This window comes from Macrotis lagotis, chromosome 5 (genome assembly GCF_037893015.1).
Source record: "Macrotis lagotis isolate mMagLag1 chromosome 5, bilby.v1.9.chrom.fasta, whole genome shotgun sequence".
NCBI classification, from domain to species: Eukaryota; Metazoa; Chordata; class Mammalia; order Peramelemorphia; family Peramelidae; genus Macrotis; species Macrotis lagotis.
The window spans coordinates 43,283,618-43,306,960 of NC_133662.1; the positions used below are offsets into that span (position 1 = coordinate 43,283,618).

The following is a 23,343-nucleotide window of genomic DNA, read 5'->3' on the forward strand; positions in this document are numbered from 1 at the left end:
CTGTGATAAGGGGTTAGGTTTTATTTCTGCATTAGTTATGGGAAACTGAGGAAAGTAGTTTATATCTTATAGAGAAACAATAGGGAAGATGAAGAAAGAAGTTATAGTGATAGAATCTGAGGAATGTTGGTTTACAAGCTAATTGGTAAATCAAGCTAATTGGGAGCAATTAGCTCTAAAGAGAAGGGGATGAACTGGCACAGGCAAACAAGTGACCATATAATTAGCAAATTGGGTGGATGAGTGAATGAGCAGTCAGATTCACACATCTGTGTTATCCCTTTCAAAACCTGATTTACCAGAGTGTGGAGAAAGGGAGGCATCATAAGGAATTTGAACTCGTGTCAGGAGAGACTTGGGTACTTCAGATAGGTCTTAAACCCTGATAATAGCCAGTCAGTTGGGGGATGAGGAAGGGTTCCTGTTTCTAGATAAGAATTAAAAGGCCCTGATTTCATGGGTATGTGTGCAAATTTCTATTATGTATAACCATCCTTAAGGATGTTTTAATAACCAGATCCTCCTTGGTTCACTAATAATGGTTCTGAGTTCTTGCTAAGTGCTTGTTTCTCTCTTTTTTTTAAATTCATTTTTTATTAAAGATATTATTTGAGTTTTACAAATTTCCCCCAATCTTGCTTCCCCCCCTCCCAAGGAAAGCACTCTTGTTTCCATGTTGTACCTTGATCCAAACTGGATGTGATGAGAGAGAAAACATATCCTTAAAGAAGAGAAGAGAAGTCTAAGAGGTAACAAGATCAGACAATAAGATATCTGTTTTTTTCCCTAAATTAAAGGGAATAGCCCTTGTACTTTGTTCAAACTCCACAGCTCCTTATCTGGATACAGATGGCACTCTCCTTTGCAGACAGCCCAAAATTTTTCCCAATTGTTGCACTAATGGAATGAGCAAGTCCTTCAAGGTTGAACATCACTCCCATGTTGCTGTTAGGGTGTAAAGTGTTTTTCTGGTTCTGCTCATCTCACTCAGCATCAGTTCATGCAAATCCCTCCAGGCTTCCCTGAAATCCCATCCCTCCTGGTTTCTAATAGAACAATAGTGTTCCATGACATACATAAACCACAGTTTGCTAAGCCATTCCCCAATTGAAGGACATTTACTGGATTTCCAATTCTTTGCCACCACAAACAGGGCTATTATGAATATTTTTGTACAAGTAATGTTTTTACCATTTTTCCTCATCTCTTCAGGGTATAGACCCAGTAGTGGTATAGCTGGGTCAAAGGGTATGCACATTTTTGTTGCCCTTTGGGCATAGTTCCAAATAGCTCTCCAGAAGGGTTGGATGAGTTCACAGCTCCACCAACAGTGTAATAGTGTCCCAGATTTCCCACATCCCTTCCAACAATGATCATTATCCTTCCTGGTCATACTGGCCAATCTGAGAGGTGTGAGGTGGTACCTCAATGAAGCTTTAATTTGCATTTCTCTAATAATTAATGATTTAGAGCATTTTTTCATATGGCTATGAATTGCTTTGATCTCCTCATCTGTAAATTGCCTTTGCATATCCTTTGATCATTTGTCAATTGGGGAATGGCTTTTTGTTTTAAAAATATGACTCAGTTCTCTGTATATTTTAGAAATGAGTCCTTTGTCAGAATCATTAGTTGTAAAGATTGTTTTCCAATTTACTACATTTCTTTTGATCTTGGTTACATTGGTTTTATCTGTGCAAAAGCTTTTTAATTTAATGTAATTGAAATCATCTAATTGGTTTTTGGTGATGTTCTCCAACTCTTCCTTATTAATAAACTGTTCCCCTTTCCCTAGATCTGACAGGTACACTAGTCCTTGATCTTCTAATTTCCTTATAGTATTGTTTTTTATGTCTATGCCCTGTAACCATTTGGATTTTATCTTGGTAAAGGGTGTGAGGTGTTGGCCTAATCTAAGTTTCTTCCATACTAACTTCCAATTATCCCAGCAATTTTTATCAAAGAGGGAATTTTTATCCCAATTGCCACACTCTTTGGGTTTATCAAAAAGCAGATTACTATAATCATCTCCTGCTTTTACACTGAGTCTATTCCACTGGTCTACCACTGGTCTCTTTCTTAGCCAATATCAAACAGTTTTGATGACTGATACTTTATAATATAATTTTAGAACAGGCAGGGCAAAGCCAGCTTCTTTTGCACTTTTTTTTATTGAGCTCCTGGCAATTCTTGACTTTTTATTTCTCCATATGAATTTACTTACCATTTTTTCTAACTCGTTAAAGTAATTTTTTGGAATTTTGATTGGTAGGGCACTAAACAGATAGTTTAGTTTTGGTAGAATTGTCATTTTTATTATATTAACTCTCCCTATCCCTGAGCAGTTGATATTTGCCCAGTTATTTAAATCTGATTTAATTTGTGTGAGAAGTGTTTTATAATTGTTTTCAAAAAGATTCTGAGTCTGTCTTAGAAAATAGACTCCCAAGTATTTTACACTGTCTGAGGTTACTTTGAATGGAATTTCTTTTTCTAGCTCTTCCTGCTGTTTCTTGCTAGACATATATAGAAAAGTTGAGGATTTATGAGGGTTTATTTTATAACCTGCAACTTTGCTAAAATTGCTAATTGTTTCCAGTAGTTTTTTGGATGATTTCTTGGTATTCTCTAGGTAGACCATCATGTCATCTGCAAAGAGTGAGAGTTTTGTCTCTTCCTTCCCAATTCTAATTCCTTCAATTTCTTTTTCTTCTCTATTTGCTGATGCTAACATTTCTAATACAATATTGAATAGTAGTGGTGATAATGGGCACCCTTGTTTCACCCCTGATCTTATTGGGAATGCTTCTACCCTCTCCCCATTGAGTATAATGCTTGTTGATGGTTTCAGATAGATACTGCTAATTATTTTAAGGAACAGTCCATTTATTCCTACACTCTCTAGTGTTTTTAATAGGAATGGATGCTGTATTTTGTCAAAAGCTTTTTCAGCATCTATTGATATGATCATATGTTTTCTGATAGGTTTGTTGTTGATATAATTGAGTATACTAACAGTTTTCCTAATATTGAACCAACCCTGCATTCCTGAAATAAATCCTACTTGATTATAATGTATTATCCCAGTGATGACTTGTTCTAATCGTTTTGCTAAGATTTTATTTAGGATTTTTGCATCTATATTCATCAGGGAAATAGGTCTATAATTTTCTTTCTCTGTTTTAACTCTTCCTGGTTTAGGTAACAGTACCATATTGGTTTCATAGAAAGAGTTAGGCAGAGTTCCATCTTTCCCTATTTTTCCAAAGAGTTTATATATAATTGGAACCAATTGTTCCTTAAATGTTTGGTAGAATTCACTTGTGAATCCATCAGGCCCTGGAGATTTTTTTTAGGGAGTTCAATAATGGCTTGTTAAATTTCTTTTTCTGAGATGGGATTGTTTAGGTATTTAATCTCTTCTTCATTTAAACTGGGCTACTTATATTTTTGTAAATATTCATCCATTTCACTTAGATTATCAAATTTGTTGGCATAGAATTGGGCAAAATAATTTCGAATTATTATTTTAATGTCCTCCTCATTGGTGGTGAGTTCACCTTTTTCATTTATGATACTAACAATTTGGTTTTCTCCTTCCTTTTTTTTAATCAAATTGACCAGGGGTTTATCAATTTTATTGGTTTTTTCATAATACTAACTTTTGGTTTTATTTATTAATTCAATAGATTTTTTGCTTTTTATTTTATTAATTTCTCCTTTTATTTTTAGAATTTCTAATTTGGTATTTAATTGGGGATTTTTGATTTGATTTCTCCTCTAATTTTTTTAGTTACATGTTTAGTTCATTGATTTCCTCTTTCTCCAATTTATTCATGTAAGCATTTAAGAGCTATAATATATCCCCTGAGAGTCACTTTGAATGAATCCCATAGGTTTTGGTATGTTGTTTCATTATTATCATTATCTAGGATAAAATGGTTAATTCTTTCTATAATTTGCTTTTGGTCCACTAATTTTTTAAAATGAGGTTATTCAGTTTCCAGTTTGTTCTGGGTCTATATCTCCTTGGCCCAGTATTGCATATGACTTTTATTGCATTGTGATCTGAGAAAGATGTATTCACTATTTCTGCCTTTCTGCAGTTGATCATTAGGTTTTTATGTCCTAATACATGGTCAATTTTTGTATAAGTTCCATGTGTTGCAGAGAAAAAGGTATATTCCTTTCTATCCCCATTCAGTTTCCTCCATAAGTCTACCATATCTAAATTTTCTAACAATCTATTTACCTCCTTAACTTCTTTCTTGTTTATATTATGATTCGATTTCTCTACATCTGATAGCGGGAGGTTGAGTTCTCCCACTAGTAGAGTTTTGCTGTCTACGTCTTCCTGTAGATCTTTCAGCTTCTCCTCTAAGAATTTGGGTGCTGTCCCACTGGGTGCGTATATATTCAATATTGAAATGACTTTATTGTCTATGGAGGATAAAGATTCCTTCCTTATCTCTTTTAATGCTATCTATTTTTGCTGCTGCTTTGTCTGAGATGTGGATTGCTACCCCTGCTTTTTTTTACTTCAGCTGAAGCAAAATATTTTGCTCCAGCCTTTTACCTATACTCTATATGTATCTCTCTGCTTCAAATGAATTTCTTGTAAGCAGCATATTGTAGGATTCTGGTTTTTAATCCACTCTGCTATTTGCTTATGTTTTAAGGGAGAGTTCATCCCATTCAACATTCAAGGTTATGATTACTAATTCTTTATTGCCCTCTGTGCTATCTTCCCTCTGTTTGTATTTTTCCCCCTCCCCCCCTGCTTTATCAATATTCCCCATTATTTTGTTTCTGAATACCACCCCCTTCAGTGTGTTTGCCCTCCTATATCAGGCCCTCCCCTTTCTTTTCCCTTTCCTGTTTTCCCTTTTCTCTTCCCTTCTTTTTGTTATTTCCCCCTTTTCCCCCCACTCCCCTTCCCTTTCTCCATCACCCCCTGCCCTTTTCCACTTTTAATATTTGAAAGGTAAGATGTTTTATAAATTAACTGAGTATGTGTAGGTTCACTTTAAGCCAAGTCTGATGAGAAGAAGATTCAGTTGTTTTTCCTCTACTCCCTTCTTCCCCTCTATTACCATAGGTTTTTTGTACCTCTTAACATAATGAGATTTACTACATTCAGTGCCCTCCCTCCTCCAGTCTCTTTCCTGTCCCCCTTTTTAAGGAAGTAGTGTTTTTTTAGATCATTCTATCTAAGTCATAGAAAATTCTGAGTGTCTGTCCCTTCTAGTTCAGTATATTCTATCGAATAGAGTCAAAATTCCTGAGAGTTATTAGAGTCTTTCTCCTAAGTGGGGTTAAAGCCAGTTACATCCCATTAGATAGCAGTCTCATGGATAGGTCATGAATGTCCATCATTTCGGCTAGGTGTATTCTCTCTGTTAGAGTTATAATTCTCAAGATTTATGAAAATCTTTTTTGCCCCCTATGCTGGGATATAGCTAGATTCAACTTACTGGATTGCATTTTTTTCCTTTTACTGCCCCCCCCTTTTTACCTTTTCATGTGTCTCTTGAACCTCCTGTTTGATGTCCAAATTTTCTGTTTAGCTCTGATCTTTTCATCAGAAATTTTTGAAATTCTTACATTTCGTTAAATGTCCATCTTTTTCCCTAGAAGGGAAGGTTCAGCTTTGCAGGAAAGTAGATTCTTGGCTGCATTCCAAGCTCCCTTGCTCTTCGAAATATCTCATTCCAGGCCCTTCGATCCCTTAATGTTGATGCAGCCAGGTCCTGAGTGATCCTTACTGTGGCTCCTTGATATTTAAATTGTTTCTTTCTGGCTGCTTGCAGGATTTTCTTTTTTATCTGATAGTTCTGGACTTTGGCCACAACATTCCTTGGTGTTTTCATTTGAGGATCTTTTTCTGGTGGGGATCGATGTACTCTTTCAATAACTACTTTGGCCTCTGATTTCATGATATCAGGGAAGTTTTCCATCACTAGATCCTGTAATATAAATCCAGGTGTTTTTTCTCTTCAATGTTTTCAGGAAGTCCTATAATTTTCAGGTTGCCCCTCCTCGGTCTATTCTCGAGGTCAGTGGTTTTGTTGATGAGGTATTTTACATTTGCTTCTATTTTTTGTATTTTTGTATTTTGTTTAACTGACTCTTGCTGTCTCATGGAGTCATTAGTTTCTGTAGACTCCATTCTTTTTTTAGGGGAGGAGTTTTCTTCATTAACCTTTTGCAACTCCTTTTCCAATTGGTCAATTCTACTTTTGAAAGAGCTTTCCATTTGACCAATTGAGGTTTTGAGAGAATTACTTTCTTTTTGCATTTGCTCATTTGAGGATCTGAGAGAATTATTCTCATTTTGTATTGGTCCGAGTGTACTTTCTAAGCTTTTGTTTTCTTGTTACAAGGTATTAATTGTCTCTCCCAAATTTTTAAGCTCCTTCCTTATTTCTTCAAGGAAGTCTTTCTGTGCTGAAGACCAAATTGTATTCTCCTCAGAGGTTCCAGGTCTCTCTGAGTTAGGGTCTTTCCCTTCCAAGTATTTTTCTATGGATCCACCTTTCCGCTGACCCTTCTTCATTTTGCTAAGACCTTGAGTTGGGTGGGGCTGGTTCACCGGGGCTCACTGAGTGCAGTTTCTCTGGCTGGCCATTAGGAAGTGTTGGTTGCTTTCTCTGGAGTGTCTGTGACCTTGACTGAGGCCTTCTCCCTTTGCTTGAAGGGAGGGGTTGGAGCTATTGAATTCTTTTGCCTTCAATCAATGGTGGGCTTTACCCTGGCTTGAGGTAATTCCTCAGCTGGACTGGTTCTTCTGCTCACACACCTGGGCCTGAGGCAGAAGTAGTTTGCATTTATTTGTTTGGGAGGAGGTCTGAATTGTAATGGGACCAGAGGAGCCCAGGATGGTGTCCGCAGCTCTCCTGCACCAGAACTCTACTGCTCCCCTCACCCCATCCCCAAGCTCCAGGGGGACAGCACCAACACCAGTGCCTCTGCTCCCCTGCTGACCCAAGGCCCTGTCACCCAGCCCCACTGCTGATCCAGCAGGTCCAGCTCTTTGGGCCCTCAGACTCCTGGTTCCAGTTCAGCTGTTAATCTGGCTGATCCGGGGATGATCCTCCCTCTGAGCCCAGACTCACCTGCCTGAATTCGGTCAAAGCTGCTGCTGGAGACAATTCCTGAGGTAGATGTTCTTTCTCCTGTCTTTTCTTTCTGGTTTTTGTGGGTCGGATTTCTTTTAAGAGGTTTGTTTCATGTGATAGATGGGGAAAGATCAGGAGAGTTTAGAACTGTGCCTGTCTTCTCTCTGCCATCCTGGCCAGAAGTCCTCAAAATCAGTGCTTGTTTCTTACACCAGCTTTGGGCTGCCACTTTGACTGAGTCTCAGCAAGTCCACAACCAGTAGATCTTGCATGTGGTACATACTCTTGATTGAGCCTGAGGTCCTATTTCTTTTAGCAATAAGCTGAGTAAGCATATGAAGAATGTCTTATTTAAAGACTGTTAACATGGAAGAAATTCTATAATGGCATGTTTCAGCTTTATGTCTTCAGTTCTATTCTGTTTAATAATTTTTGTAGAGGGCCAGTCCCTGGGAGTGATATTCATATATCCTTGGTGACTTTTTCCATCAAAGATATGGATGGATTATTGTTCATTGTATGGGTTGTAAAAGGTTTCTTTGATAGAGAAGTAAGCAGATTTCTAAGAACAAATATTGTAAATTTACCCAGGAAATTGTGAAACTGGGTCTCCTTTAACCAGTCATTCCTGAGATAAGTTTTTGCTATAAAAAGTCTGAGTTTTCAAAAATAAAATTGGTAGAATTTTCACTTCCCAACCTTTCGTGTTTGGGTATGTTTTTCTACCTGACCTGACTCTCGGAAGTTCATGTCCAGACCCACACCAGAGGTATAATTTTCCTAGTGATTCTGACAAAAATAAAGAAGACTCAAGCATCTGCGATGTGCCATTTCATCGGACACTTTTTAAATATATGAAACAGATATAACCTCTTAAGGACCTTGTATGTACAAACAGGTCCAAAATTGCTTAAGATGGTGGTGGAAAGGCTAGTTAGCATGGTAGTTGAATAAATGAAATCTCAAAATAAACTTGACAGGCAGAATGTTAGGACAGATTAATAATACAAAATTCAATAGGAATCATCATATAGTCCTATATAATATACATGTATAGGGATAGAATTGAAAAGATCTGCTAAATAGTGTGAGTATTCAGTAGTCTATTCACTATATTTCATGCTGCTGCTAATATAATTTTAGTTTGCATTAGTGGAAGCATTAGTGGAAATTGTCTCTTTATGTTGCTCATTAAATAGACTAAATCTAGAATGGTATATTACATTTGATATAAATAATTCAAGAGTGGCATTGCTTATCTAGAGAAATTCCAGATGAAGGAAGAAAAGATAACAAAATATTTTCTAAAATATTTTAAATGGAGAATAGTTGAAGGCACTAAAAATATTTGTCTTGGAAAAAAGAAAAGTAAAGCAAGGAATGACAGCTGCCTTCAAATATTTGAATAGTTGTTACACAGTAGAGTATATCATGAACGGAAGGAAAAAATGAGGATCAATGGGCAGAATTTACAGGAAGCAGGTAGATTTTTAACTCAAATTTGACCTTTCCAAAAAACAGAATAATCATTGATTCGATTAGGTAGTGAGTTCTTTATTAAGCACAAACTAAATAAAACACTATACATCTATTTCTCAGTGATGCTCATTTTTCATTTCAAGAACGACCAATAACATAATGGAATGATGTCTTGACTTGTGTGTTAATTGGATTTAAGTGAGGCAGAATTGCAGGTGCTATAGAAGAAATACTGAAATGATTAGATTGAATGTTGTGATCTTTGACATTCTTTCCAAATTTAAAATCCTATGAACCAAGGGTTTAGGAGCTCTACAAAAGATTTCCTGTACCTTTCCAGCATTCTTTAATTAAATTTGGTTTTCTTTGTGCAGAAGCACTCAAGTTAAATAAAAAACTATTTTTTATTTTAATTTTTTTCTATTTTGTTTAATTACCAGTTTTCCCACAGGGTTATTTTCTACAATTTGAATTTCAAATGCTACACTCCAATTCCATTTTGGGTTGTTAAATAGGCTTTTGTGAGCTACCCTGGGACCAGAAAAAACTATTTAAAACATTGTTTCTTTGGGGGAAATGAGATCCAAGTTTCCTGCTAACTAACCTACAAGCAAATTTCTAGACATAGTCCATTTGAAAAGGTGGGACCTACTCTTGTACATCACTTTTTTCAACATGTTACTTTTTTTCTTTGATTAAAAAAGATAATAGGATCTTAAAGTAACTTTGTTGTTCAATCATTTCAGTCATATTTGACTCTATGTCACCACTTGGGATTTTCTTGGCAAGGATACTGTTTTCCATTTCCTTTTCCAGCATATTTTTATAGATGAGAAACTTAGGCAAATGGGGTTGTAACTTGGCTAGGGTCACATAATTATTAAGTGTCTGAGTAAGGATTTGAACTCAGGAAGAAGAATTTTTTTGGCACTCTATCCACTGTGCCCACCTAGTTGCCAAAAGGCACCTTAACCTAGCAAATGTGCTCAGACAAGTTAAAGGATTTGTGGAAGATCACACAAGTAGTGAGTTAGCAGTCAAGAGTGGAGCACTGTCTCTTTGACTAGAGCCACTTCACTTACCAAGGTACCATACTGCCTTTCAGCCTTTAATTGTCAGGGTTAGAGAAATCACCAATCTCTGAAAATAGACACTCAACACAATGGAGATACAATAGCAAGGGTTTATTAACTAGCTTGAGCTAGGGTTCCGTCCTAGGACAGGGCTAGGATCCTGGAACCCTGAGTAAAGTGAGGAGAGTCCTTATATATGGTTCAGTAGGGGAGTTCCAAGCATCTGCTGGTTAGTTTGAGATGGTGCAGCATGTTCTTATTGAATGCAGGTCCTCAGGGAGACTCTTCTGTCACATGATGCGAGAGATGACCAGGCAGAAACTTAGGAGCGAAATTTAGGCAAAAGTTCATAGATTTCGACACTCAGGGTCTTACAGGAATTTAGGCAAAGGTTCATAGGTTTTGACACTCAGGGTCTTACAGGAATTTAGGCAAAGGTTCATAGGTTTTGACACTCAGGGTCTTACAGGAATTTAGGCAAAGGTTCATAGGTTTCGACACTCAGGGTCTTACATAATAACCTAATTTTATACATCAAAGAGTCACAAAATCAAATGTTAAAGTATTTTCATGGTGTTGGTCCTCTTTTCACATTCTTTGAAATAAATTAGGTATTTGATGTGATTTATACATGGAGAGAGGAAGGATTTATGTTTCCCTCAGAATCAAGAACTCCCCATCTGAGAAAATTCTTTACAAATACAGACTGCAATGATGGTAATCATGGATAGTAAAAGCAACTCAAAATATTTAACTTTCAGGTTTACACAAAATATTATTCAAGTCCTATTGAGTTTCTTGTGATATCCAACAAGATGTAAGATTTGGATCTTGGGTTTGCTCAGCAGTGGACGTACCATGTGTTTTACCTTGGTGTGTTAATAAACTCCTTTTTAACTTTCTCTTCTTGGGTTTTGTTTCTTTAATCAGAACAAAGGCCTGAACATAAAATTTTCCTTTCAATGGCTACTGTATTACTGCAAACATATAAAATAGACCAAAATTTAATGAGATTGTAGAGCATTTGATATCCACATTAAAAATTGTCCTAGATTTTAAGTAGATGTCACCATGCCTAATACTTTTCCAAAAATAATTGAAACAGGAAATAGTTAAAACATACAGAACTAGAGCACTAGCCCTGGAGTCACAAGGATCTGAGTTCAAATGTGGCCTCAGACACTTAATAATCTAGCTGTGTGACCCTGGGCAAGTCACTTAACCCCATTGTCTTGCCAAAGAAAAAAACCATACAGAACTAACAGAGAATGTAATAATCATTTGGGAATAGAATGAAGTTCATCATATTATCCCTAATGTCCTGTTTGTCACTTGTTTAGTCCTAAGTAAGCTTTACAGTGAGTCATAGAAAATATGAGTTTACTTTTGAGTAATTTTATTCAAGTGCAAAAAAGCAATTATTTTATCTCCCTATGTAAATAGGGATAAATAAAAAAGAAAAGTTTCCCATTATTGATTTGTTCCAGACTCCAGTTCTCTTTTGTTGGCCCAAATTCTAGGACCTTTGTAAGAGAAAGTAGAGTAAAGGTATTTTCTAAGAATGTTTTCATTAATCAAGAGCAAAATTTGGAATCTGAAGACAATTAGATATTCTCATATAGTTTGAATCATAAAGGACTCTGACTGGCAATCCAGTAGTGTTATTTCCATGACCCACCAGGTATCTTCTAGAAATCCAAGGTCTTTGGTTTCTCAAGGAAGCATGATATCCAAAGTGAAAAAAATAGACCATTGAGTGACAGGTTGAAAGCTTTTCATCATAAAAATAGACCATTTAGATACAGATTGCTTTAGTTTATTGTTGAAAGTTCATCACTTGATGATATTTTACTGCCTAAGGGCCTCAGTGAAATGGGAAAGACCTTACTCTAAAAGGTTAAGGTCTCTCATTGATTAACCATCCTGATCTTAATATGTCAGATCACAGGACTCGCATGAGATAGTGAGAATGGTGTCTTTGAATAACACCCCCTCACTCTAATCAATCCTACATATGAGTCCTTGCATTACTTTCTTGATGTCATGATCCTCTAATTCAAAGGACAATTACCATCATCTGAACCACGTTGAAAGATGAAAAGAGATAATAATAAAAATCATTTGAATTTATATGATGTTTGTAAAATTTTGTATGCGTTTACCATTTGATCCCATGATAACATTGTGAGGGAGATAGTGCAATCATCATTACCCCCATTTTACAGATGAGGAAACAAAGGTTCAAAAGAATTAAATGCTCAGACTGTAGAAAAGCATGGAATGAGTGATAGGATCTGATGCTGAGTGAAGGATGCAGAACCATGAGAACAATGTACACAACAACAACAACATTGTGAGATCATCAACCTAGATGGAAGCAGCTCCTCTCAGGAGTTCAGAGAGCTAGGACAACTGTGTTAGATTGGCTATGGACAAACAAAACCAAAGCCCCCTTCAGAATCTGATGAACACTTTATAAAAATTATCACTTATGCATCACTTTCCTTTAATTGTAATTGCTCATACCAAAATGACTAATCTGTAAAAATGTTTATCAAAAATATGTATGTATAATGTTAACCTGACAGTTCACCACTGAGGGGAGGGGCATGGGAAGGGAGGGTGGAAGTAAATTTTGTAACTTAAAAATACACATATGCATATGGATGAATGTTTTAAAAAAATAAAATAGATGAACTTTTTGGGGAAAAATAAAACCATGGTAGTTCCCAGGCAAAAAAAAAATGAAATTATAAAGGATCTATTAAATAGTGGAATCAGTCCTCAAAACCAGGCTTCCTCATTCTATGTTTAGTGTCCTTCATATTAACCTTTACATTTGACTTCTATTTGATGAATCCCATTATCCTCCCCTCTTAAAAAAATTGGTATAGGGAGATAACAGTGTATCTTATTTGGGGCATTTAAGATATCACTTAAAGAGCAACACCATAGATAAATTAGTAGATCAAGAAATACTCTATCTTTCATATCTATGAAAAGGAAATAAAATCATTACTAAACAAGAATTAGAACACAATATAAACTGCAAAATGAATGATTTTGACTATATTAATTAAAAAAAGCTTTGCACCAATAAAATCAATGCTGCCAAAATTAGAAGGAAAGCAGAAAACTGGGAAACAATCTTTACAACTAGGAGTCTGATAAAGGTCTCATTTCTAAAATATATAGAGAATTGTATCAAATTTATGAGGTCACAAGTCATTCCCCAATTGATAAATGGTAAAAGGTTATAAACAGACAGTTTTCAAATGAAGAAATCAAAGTTATATGTAATCATATAAAAAATGCTCCAAATCATTACTGATTAGAGAATTGCAAATTAAAACAACAATGAGGTATTACTTTACACTTATTAGATTGGTCAAGATGAGAGAAAGGGAAAATGATCAATTGAAGTTGTGGGAGTATTGGGACATTGAAGCCTTGCTGGTAGAGTTGTGAATGGATCCAACCTTTCTGGAGAGCAATATGGAACTATGCCCAAAGAGCAATAAAACTGTTCATACCTTTGACCTAGTAATTCCAATTCTAGGTCTATATCCAGAAGAAATTATAAAAAAAGGGAAAATTCCTACATGTTCCAAAATATTTATAGCAGCTCTTTTTGTAGTGACAAAGAATTGGAAGTTGAGGGGATGCCCATCAATTGTGAATGGCTAAACAAGTTATGGTACATGAATACTATGGAATATTATTGCTCTGTATGAAACCATAAATGGTTGGAATCGAGAGGAGCTTGGAATGACTTACATGTTCTGATGCTGAGTAAAGGGAGTAGAAACAAGAGAACAATGTGCACATCAACAACAATACTGTGAAATGAACAACTTTGATGGAAGCAACTCCTCTCAGCAGTTCAGAAAGCTAGGACAACTGTATTAGACTGGCTATGGACTATATTATTCCCATCCAGATGAAAAAAAAGAAAAACAAAATGAAACACACACACACACACACACACACACACACACACACACACACAAACTAACCCTTCAGACTCTGATAAACATTTAATAAAAAATTATCTCTTATGTATCTCTTTCCCTTAATCCTAATACTCATACCGAAAATAACTAATCTATAAACATATTTATCAAAATATGTATGTATAGTGCTAACCTTACTGTTCACTGCTGAGGGGAGGGAGGTGGGAAGGGAGAGTGGAAGAAAATTTTGTCATTTCAAAATATACATGTGCATATTGATGAAAATAAATAAATAAATTTTTTTAAAAAAGAGATATCACATCAGTATAAGGTAAATTCCTTACATGGGAGATTATTTCTTATCACTAAATAGCTATTTAATAAAATAATATTTCATGCTGTAGGAGAAATAAAATGACTGAAATGACTTCATAACAAGTAATTTGGATCTTTTAAAAATGGACTTCAATGCAATGAATTCTTTTAGATATATAAGTGAGTCATGGTACATAATATATATTTTTTGCACATGATTGCTAATATTTTGGGTTAGCACAGGTGTGTTGATTGTCAACTAAAATTTGTATTTGAATCACTGACTTGGGTCAGTGGTTGTACATATGTTTGTGTGTGTGTGTGTGTGTGTGTGTGTGTGTGTGTGTGTGCTGCTGTGGATGTTTTATAACACAGCATAATGAATAATGATACCTTAAGCACGAGAGGAAATCAACTTGCGTTAAGGCTCATGCGACTCAGAGAAGTTGGTACTTTTCTTTCTTTCATTGACATATCTATCCTTTCTATCCTGAAACTGACCCAATTATTTCAAGTCTTCTCTAGGATAACATGAGACAAAAGTGCAGACAGAACCTTTTGCTGGTGAAATTTGAATTGTTTTAATGCTAATATCTCAAGAAAGAAAAGGGAAGTGAACTTGTATGTTTTGTGGGGGGTGGGGTAGGTGGACTGATTTGACTGTATGTAACTATTACAAGATCATCTGAAAAATGAAAGAGTTGATGTCCAAGATCACTTCAAGCTCTAATAGATTATATGACACTAGTTTTCCTTGACTTGCATTCTGTCTTGATTTCTTCGTTTTTCCCACCTCCCCCTTCCTTTACCTTTGTGTTCATTTTGCCTGTCAAATTTAGACAAATCTACTGGACCATATCTATGGCAGATTTATGTCTTATGTACTGTTTGATCTATGCTTATTTTTGTTATCACTGTGATTATTACTACTACTGCCATATAATTTTAATATCAAATATATATTGCTCAGTAAAACTAATCAGTTTTATGACACTTCAGCTTGGAAAGCTAAAATATAATCCAGTAGAAAAAATCTATAAATAATACAACTGTCTCGCCTTGGACAAGTAAACCCATAATGATATGAAGTGCATGTTGGTAATAAAGCTGGACTAGTTTTATATGGATACAGAAGAGAAAATTGCTTAGGTGGTATTATTTTAAGGGAATAATGGGCATATCTGATGTTTCCTTCTCTATCTCCAAAATCATATCATAAGATTTCAGAGCTAGAAGGGGAAACTTACATGTAATCCAATCCTGTCATTTTACAGATAAGTAAATTATGAAGTCATAGGTTTTAAAATTTCCAATTCTGATTCTATCAGATAGTGCTTACCCCACTTAGTGCCTTGGTATTCTTGGGGAATTCTATTTCTCTTCTCCAGGTCTCAATTGCCTCATATGAAAATTGAGAGGATTGGACTAGTTAAATATGGAGGGGCCTTCCAACTCTATCCCTAAGATCTAAAGATAATAGAGAAAACCTATACAAGGTCACATAGTGAGTTAGTAGGAAAGGCAGGCCTAGAATATATGACTCTTGTTGACTCTAAGACTCATGCTCTTCCTACCAATTCAATCTTTAATTATTACCAAATAACTTACAATTCCATTGCCACAAATTTAATTCTCAGGGAAAGGTCATGTTCTTTGTCTAAATATTGGTAGTTATTATATATATGATGTCTAAAGTTTGCAAAATACTTTCCAAATATTATTTCATTTGCTCTTTAAAGAAATACTAGGATGTGTTTTCTGGTAATTATCCCCAATTTGCGAATGGAGAAACTGAAGAAGGCAGTAGTTAATTTTCCTAGGGTTACTCAGCTAGTAGTCATCTGAGGCTAAATTTGATCTCAGATCTTCCAAACCCTAAATCTAGCATTCTATCTATTGTAACACCTGTTTTCTCTTAGATATAGACTATGATCTTTCTTCATGACTGCTGCAAATTATGCCAATGATAATTTTATAAATGCCCTCAACTATGAATATGAGAAGTATAAATCTAAGAATATCTTAGATGAAGAAGGTCCAGGTTAAATTAGAACTTATTTAGTTCTTTCATTGTGGAAGCCTGTTTAAAAATAAATAAATATTTTCTGCAAGTTCAATTTGTTTTTTAGTTGTTTTAGACTCATTTATATGATAGTTAGGAAGAAACTAACATAAACTGCAACTATGAAATTTGTATTTTGACCCAAATTTGGTACAATTAGCATTGTACTGGAATGAAAGGAAAAATTATTTCAGCACTGAAAGAGTTAGTATTAGACCAGATAAGGCACATTGGTTTTCCATTACACAAACTCAATATTCAGCTCCATTCAAAGTTGAATTATTAGTATATAAACACATTGTGAGTAGGAGATTATTGTATTCCTTGTATTTTTATTTCCAACTTTTAGCTGAATAATTAGCATATAGGCCCTTAATGAATACTTGTTGATTGATTAATGAAAGAGAACTATTTTATGTTACAAAAAATCTTTATGTTGTCACAGTCAGGACCTGGTCTTATTTTTCTGTCTTCCCTAGCTTTCTTTAACCAGATCCCCCCCTCCCCCGCCCCTTTTTTGCTTTTACCAGTAATTATTCTTTTAAATTGGTTCATTTTCAATGGAATATATTTTGGAAGTTCCTTGTTAGAGGAGAAAATTGCTTTGAGATTAAGGTATCTTATACTATTGGTGCTGTATTTTGTCTCTCTGTATGCTTACTACTGCCCTTTGCATCCTTTGGTTCCTACCTGAATTAGTTACCACTTATCATGTCCCTCCATACATAGATCCTTCTGATTCTTGTGAATCTGCCTATTTTCTAGTTTACTTCTTTATTCTGACTTGGAGTTGCTAGGTATATTTAAATCAGACTACTGAAATAGAGGCCCTTATCAGGATTCTGGAGTAATTTTTCACTCATATGTCTGCTCAAAGTCCTTTCCCCCTTCATCCCCCTTCCCAGCACTGCCCTAGTATTCATTTCCCAACCTCTCCTTAACTTTGCTGTTACTTGGTACAAGATCTGTAATTAATAATCTAAGTATTCCTTTGGTTTATGGTGATAGTCTAACATAGACATGCTACTTCTATTTTATGTTAGGAGCCAATAACTACTCCTCAGTTGGAAGTTAAAATTTATATTTTTTTAGGCTCTTAATTCATTTCTTGGTACATATTACTGACCTTCCACTGAGGTTTGCTTCTTATAATGTAGATGTCTCTGAGTTCTCAAAGTCTGTGGCAATGAATGTTAGTCTGGCAGGTTTTTATAAGGTTGGAAATATTTCAGTTATAGCACTGGTTAGGGTTCATATGCTCATGATCTAAGGATAAATACACAGATAAAATTATCTATAGAATGACTACAGAGTGATACATTTTTGAGGTATAGACCTCCAAGCACCAGAAAAATGGAAATTTGCTTTAGGGAATATTCTTACCAACAAAATCATGAATATTCATAATGTTGAAAAAGAGTAGAATTGAAAGTTACCATTCTTATATACCTGGGTGATTTTGCACAATGTTTTTAAACAAAACTCATTTAGAATCCATGTCAAGGTCAATAACATTAATGTGTACCATAAAGTAAAATTTTGACAACAACGAAATTCAAGATAGTACCTTGGATTCCATTGGCTGTTACAGTAATTGAGTTTGTGAAAACTGATAATGATTAAAGGAAATGCACTTAAGTTACTCAAAATATTTATACCTTTTACTTAACTTAATTTCTGTGGTTTGCTTCCTTGCTCTCTTTGTTCCTTGACTGAGTGCCAAAGCAATAACCATTCACTGAAAAAGTGAACAACCTTCTTCTACTGGCATTTCCATGGCACATCCATAAATCAGCAAGGAAAGGTACCTAGGAGAGCTGTAAATCAGCATCCTGGCCTCTATCCTCCCCTCATTATACTTGTATTTCCTAGCATTTCAAGGCTATATTTGTTCCCAAAAAGAATCCTTCCAAATGAAAGCTGTTTTAAAGGTCTCATTTTACTTTCCAGAAGGCATTATACTTATATTTTGTATTTTTTAAAAATTTATTTAAGTAATACATTTACATATCTACCAATTTACTTGTTTTCTTTCCTACTTTCTTCTGTCTCTTTCCTCCCTCCCTTTCTTCCTCCCTTCCTCCCTCCCCTCCTCTCTCTCTCTCTCTCTCTCTCTCTCTCTCTCTCTATCTCTCTCTCTCTCTCTATCTGTAGACACACACTGCCTGGGTGATAATAGGTTAAGAATCAATGTTTTAGAACCCCAAGCAATGTCTTTGAGTGATTGTAGATAATAAGTGATCTCTGTAGGATTCTATACCCTAAATCCTCCAGAGCAATGAAATTATACATTTGGAAGAAAACAAAAACAAATAAAGAAGAATACCATATATTTGTTTGTATATATATCAATGTGTGTTACAATGAATAAGCTTTCTTGCTATCTGTTTGCTGTAGCAACCTTGATCAAATCAACACTTTCTACAATGGCACTAGATTTCTGTACCCCAGAAATCTATCATCTATTCTACCACTTCTTGAGGAAGTAGATACACTCACATTTGGAATTCTTACCTTGGAGGCTAGATATCTTGACTAGTGACTGAGTGAATATAAAGTAGGCCTTCATCCAATATATCTAACTGGCCTTAGTCTACAGAACAAGTTTGACTTTTCACATCCCATCTAGTCATTCACCCAGACATCTTTCCGTTTGTTGACTGCATATAAATTTCCTTCTCTTCCTACTTAATGCTCTGAGAAGAGTAATCAATCAATAGTACCATTGATAGGTAAGGGAATACTAGCTGAGTGTCCCATAGTTATCTTATTATCCTGCATTCTCCCCAGATCAAAATTATTTCCCTGGCTTTCAAGTCCCCTTTGTATAGGTCTCCTTATCAATATATAAGCTACTTGAAGGTGTTTTTCCTGTTTCTCTCTCTCTCTCTGTCTCTTTCTGTCTCTGACTCTGTCTCTGTCTTTGTCTCTCTCCCTCTCTCTCAGTAAAATCAAATGCACATATGATGATATAGGATATGAAGGTCCAATAGATCTAGAGTATGAAGGGAAAGGTAAATAACTATTTTTTTCATGAATATATAAATCCAAAGTTCAGGTCTGACCAAAATTAACATCTTCAAATTTTATCTGTGTTCAGTACAACAGACCTTCAAAAACATCTATGAACCTATTCCTGTGTATAAAGATTACGTATTTGATCCAATAACATAGTGTCTGTATAAATATAGTCATAGGATATGTGACATATTCTAGTAGAACACAAGTTCTTTGCAGAGACTATTTCTTCTTTGTTTCTGCAACACCAGTGACCGTAAAAGTATCTTACTTATAATATATCCCTTAAATGTTTATTAAATTGCTTAATGGACTTCTAATTTTGTAACAAATTTTATTTTTAACCACAGAAGTTTCTTTTAGTCTTTGAACCATTGCTAACTTTTGCAATTACTTCCTTGGAAAAGTTAAAGCCCTCAGAACTAGATACATCTAACCACAAAACAAGCAAGAAGGAAGTTAAGAAGGTGAATGAAATCTTAGGAAAACTTGGACATGATAGACTTCTGGAGAAAACTTAATAGGAATAGAAAAAAATATATACCTTTTTCCCGACAGTAGCTGGCATCTATACCAAAATTGACTGTGTACTAGGCATAAAAACCTTATAATCAAATGTGGAAAGACAGAAATAATAAATATACACTTCCCAGATCATGGTGCAATAAAAATTATATGTAATAAAGGGTTATGGAAAGATAAACCAAAAACTAATTGGAAACTAAATTACTTAATCTTAAATAATGGGTGGATCACACAGCAAAAGGAATAATAGAAATAATCAAAATATATCCAAGAAAATAATACTAATGAGATGTTATATCAAAATTTATAGGATGCAGCCAAGGCAATTCTGAGGGGAAAACTTTATATCCTAAATGTCTATATGAATAAAATAGGGAAAGAGAGGATCAATGAATTGGACATGCAACTAAAAAAGCTAGAAAAAGAACAAATTAAAGATCCCAAATTAATTCTGAAAATCAAGGGAGAGGGGCACCTAGGTGGTACAGTGGATAGAGCACTGGCCCTGGAGTCAGGACTACCTGAGTTTAAATCTGGCCTCAGACACTTAATAATTACCTAGCTATGTGACCTTGGGCAAGTCACTTAACCTCACTGCCTTGCCAAAAAACCCTAAAAAAACAGAAAGAAAAGAAAATCAAGGGAGAGACTAATAAAAGTGAAAGCAAGAAAACCACTGATCTCATAAATAAAAGTAAGAGCTGGTTTTATGAAAAAGCCAACAAAACAGACAGACCTTTGGATAATCTGATTAAAAAAAAAAAAGAAAGAAGGCAGCCAAATTACCATGTCAAAAATGAAAAGGGTGAACTAACCACCAGTGAGGAGGAAATTAAAGAGATAATTGAGAGCTAATTTGTAGAACTGTATGCCAATAAATTTGATAACCTGAGTGAAATGGATGAATGTTTACAAAAATACAAACAGCCCAGATTAACAGAAGAGAAAGTCAAATACTAAAATAATCACATTTTGGAAAAAGAAATTGAAGAAACCATCAATAAACTCCCTAAGAAAAAGTTTCCATATGGATTTACAAGTGAATTCTACCAAACATTTAAGGAACAATTAATTCCTATTCTACCCAAACTATTTTTAAAAATAAAAAAGGTGTTCTGCCAAATGCCTTTTATGACACCATCATAGTGCTGATACCTAAACCAGGAAGAACCAAAACAGACAAAGAAAATTATAGATCAATCTCCCTAATGAATATTGATGCAAAAATCTTAAATAAAATTTTAGCAATGAGACTACAGCAAGTTAGGATTTATACCAGGTAGGCAGGGATGGTTCAATATTAGGACAACACTCAGCATAATTGAACATATCAATAGCAAAACCAACAGAAATCATAAGATTATCTCAAAAGATGCTGAAAAAGCCTTTGATAAAATGCAGCATTCATTCTTTTAAAAACCCACTAGAGGTGACCGCTTGGCAAGGGGGCCCGGTGGGCCCCAGCTGGTGCTGGGGGTGAGGAGTCCCGGTGGGGGTGGGGTGGGGGGGGGACGCGGCCCGGCTGACGCCCCCTCCTTCCTCTCCCCCAGGCTCCTGCCTTCCTGCAGCCTCCTGCTGCCCGGGGCTGCCCGGGGCTGCCCGGGCCTGGGGGGCCAAGGCCAGCCTGCCCCGCAGCGCTGCTTCATGGGCTTCGCTGCCCCCTTCACCAACAAGCGCAAGGCCTACTCGGAATGCAGGATTATGAGGTACTCAATGCAGGAAATGTTTGAAGTGGTGTCCAATGTCCAGAGTATAGGGAGTTTGTACCTTGGTGTAAGAAGTCTTTAGTAGCATCCAGCCGAAAGGTCACCTGAAGGCCCAGTTGGAGGTTGGCTTCCCACCTGTTGTGGAACGTTACACCTCAGCTGTCTCCATGGTCAAACCACATATTGTCAAGGCTGTCTGTACTGATGGCAAACGCTTCAACCATTTAGAGACCATCTGGAGGTTCAGCCCTGGTCTTCCCACCTACTCCCAAACTTGTACTGTGGACTTTTCGATTTCCTTTGAGTTTCGATCACTGCTCCACTCTCAGCTGGCTACCATGTTCTTCGATGAGATTGTGAAACAGAATGTTGCTGCCTTTGAGCGACGAGCAGCCATGAAGTTTGGTCCAGAGACAGCCATCCCCCATGAACTCATGTTCCATGAGGTGCACCATACTTGAGACTAGCCCCATAACTTATTTATTTTGTTTGATCCGTGCTTCATCCTCTGGGGCAAGTCTTGTTTATGTCTGCCTCCCTACTCCCTTGCCCTAATTTCTGGCTCTCCAGGGAGAGAGAACTCAGGAATCTGGGGTGAGCTACTCAATTAGGAGATGTTGAGGGGTAAGGGAGATCCCCCAAGAGTTAGGTAGCCTGACTCCAGGAACTGAATCTTATGTCTGTTTCCTTCTGGAAACTGGACTCAGAATTGCTGAGATTTTATATCTATGATCGTGTCTTGTGAGCTAGGGCTCCGTTCCCTAACTTAGGGTACCTCAGTGTCTCTGGAAGGGTAAAATAATCCCAGGTCCCAGTAAAACTGTATTATGCTGTTCCTCTCTCTCTTGTTAAGGAGCTAAGGAGAGAGTGGCTGTCCTAATTGTCTTGATAAAGAAGCCTTAGAGAGAAAAATGACTTCCAGTTTGGAATTCAGGTATCTGAGGTTCTATCTAAAAATTTACTTTCCAGAAAAGGAAAATTTTCCCCCTTGGCTAATATATGTAAGATGTCAACCCCCGCCCCCTTCCAGAATAGAGAGGAGGCTTTGAGTAAAGCTGCACTTACTTCTAGCCTGTCCCTTTCTGGGCTGAGTGTTTCGATGAAGAGCCAATAAACCAATTGTGTGGAAAAATAAAATAAAATAAAAACCCACTAGAAAGTTTAGGAATAAATGGAGTTTTCCTTAAAATAATAAATAATTATCTATCTAAAACATCTACAAATATTATATGTAATGGGAATAAACTCAGAACATGTCCAATAAATCAGGGATGAAACAAGGATGCCCACTATCACCATTACTATACAATGTAATAATATGAATGCTAGCTGTAGCAATAAAAGAAGAAAAAGAAATTGAAGGAATCAGAACTGGCAATGAGGAAGCAAAGCTTTCATTCTTTGCAGATGATATGACGGTATACTTCAAGAACCAGAGAAAATCATATAAAAACCTCCTTGAAACAATTAACAAGTTCATCAAAGTAGCAGGATATAAAATAAACCCACATAAATCATCAGCATTTCTATATATGAACAACGAAGCCCAAGAGCAAGAGACAGAAAGAGAAATTGCATTTAAAGTAACTATAGACAAATTAAATACTTAGGAATTTATCTCCCAAGGCAAACCCAGAAACTGTATGATTGCACTTCTCATCCAAATAAAGTCAGATCTAAATAACTGAAAAAATGTCAATTGCCCGTGGTTAGATTGAGCTAATATAATAAAAAATGACAATTCTACCCAAATTATATTACTTATTCAGTACCATACCAATAAAACTATTGAATAACTATTTTATTGAGCTAGAAAAAATAGTAACAAAATTCACCTGGAGCAACAAAAAGTCAAGAATAGCAAGGGAATGATGAAAAAAAAACAAGTAAAGGAAAGTGATCTAGCTCCACCAGAACTAAAACTATACTATAAAGCAGCAGTCATCAAAATTGTCTGGTACTGGTTCAGAAATAAAGGAATGGATCCATGGATTAGGACAGGTTCAAAAGAAACTACAATAAATGACTACAGCCATCTATTGTTTGACAAACCTAAAGACATCAACTTCTGGGACAAGAACTCATTATTTGACA

At 35.9% G+C, this 23,343-nt stretch overlaps 1 pseudogene; it reads left to right on the top strand.

Annotated features, from left to right (window-relative positions):
* Positions 1-21,974, top strand: part of LOC141489253 (coenzyme Q-binding protein COQ10 homolog A, mitochondrial pseudogene) — a 47,067-nt pseudogene extending 25,093 nt beyond the window's left edge.
* The last annotated feature ends 1,369 nt before the right edge of the window (positions 21,975-23,343 follow it).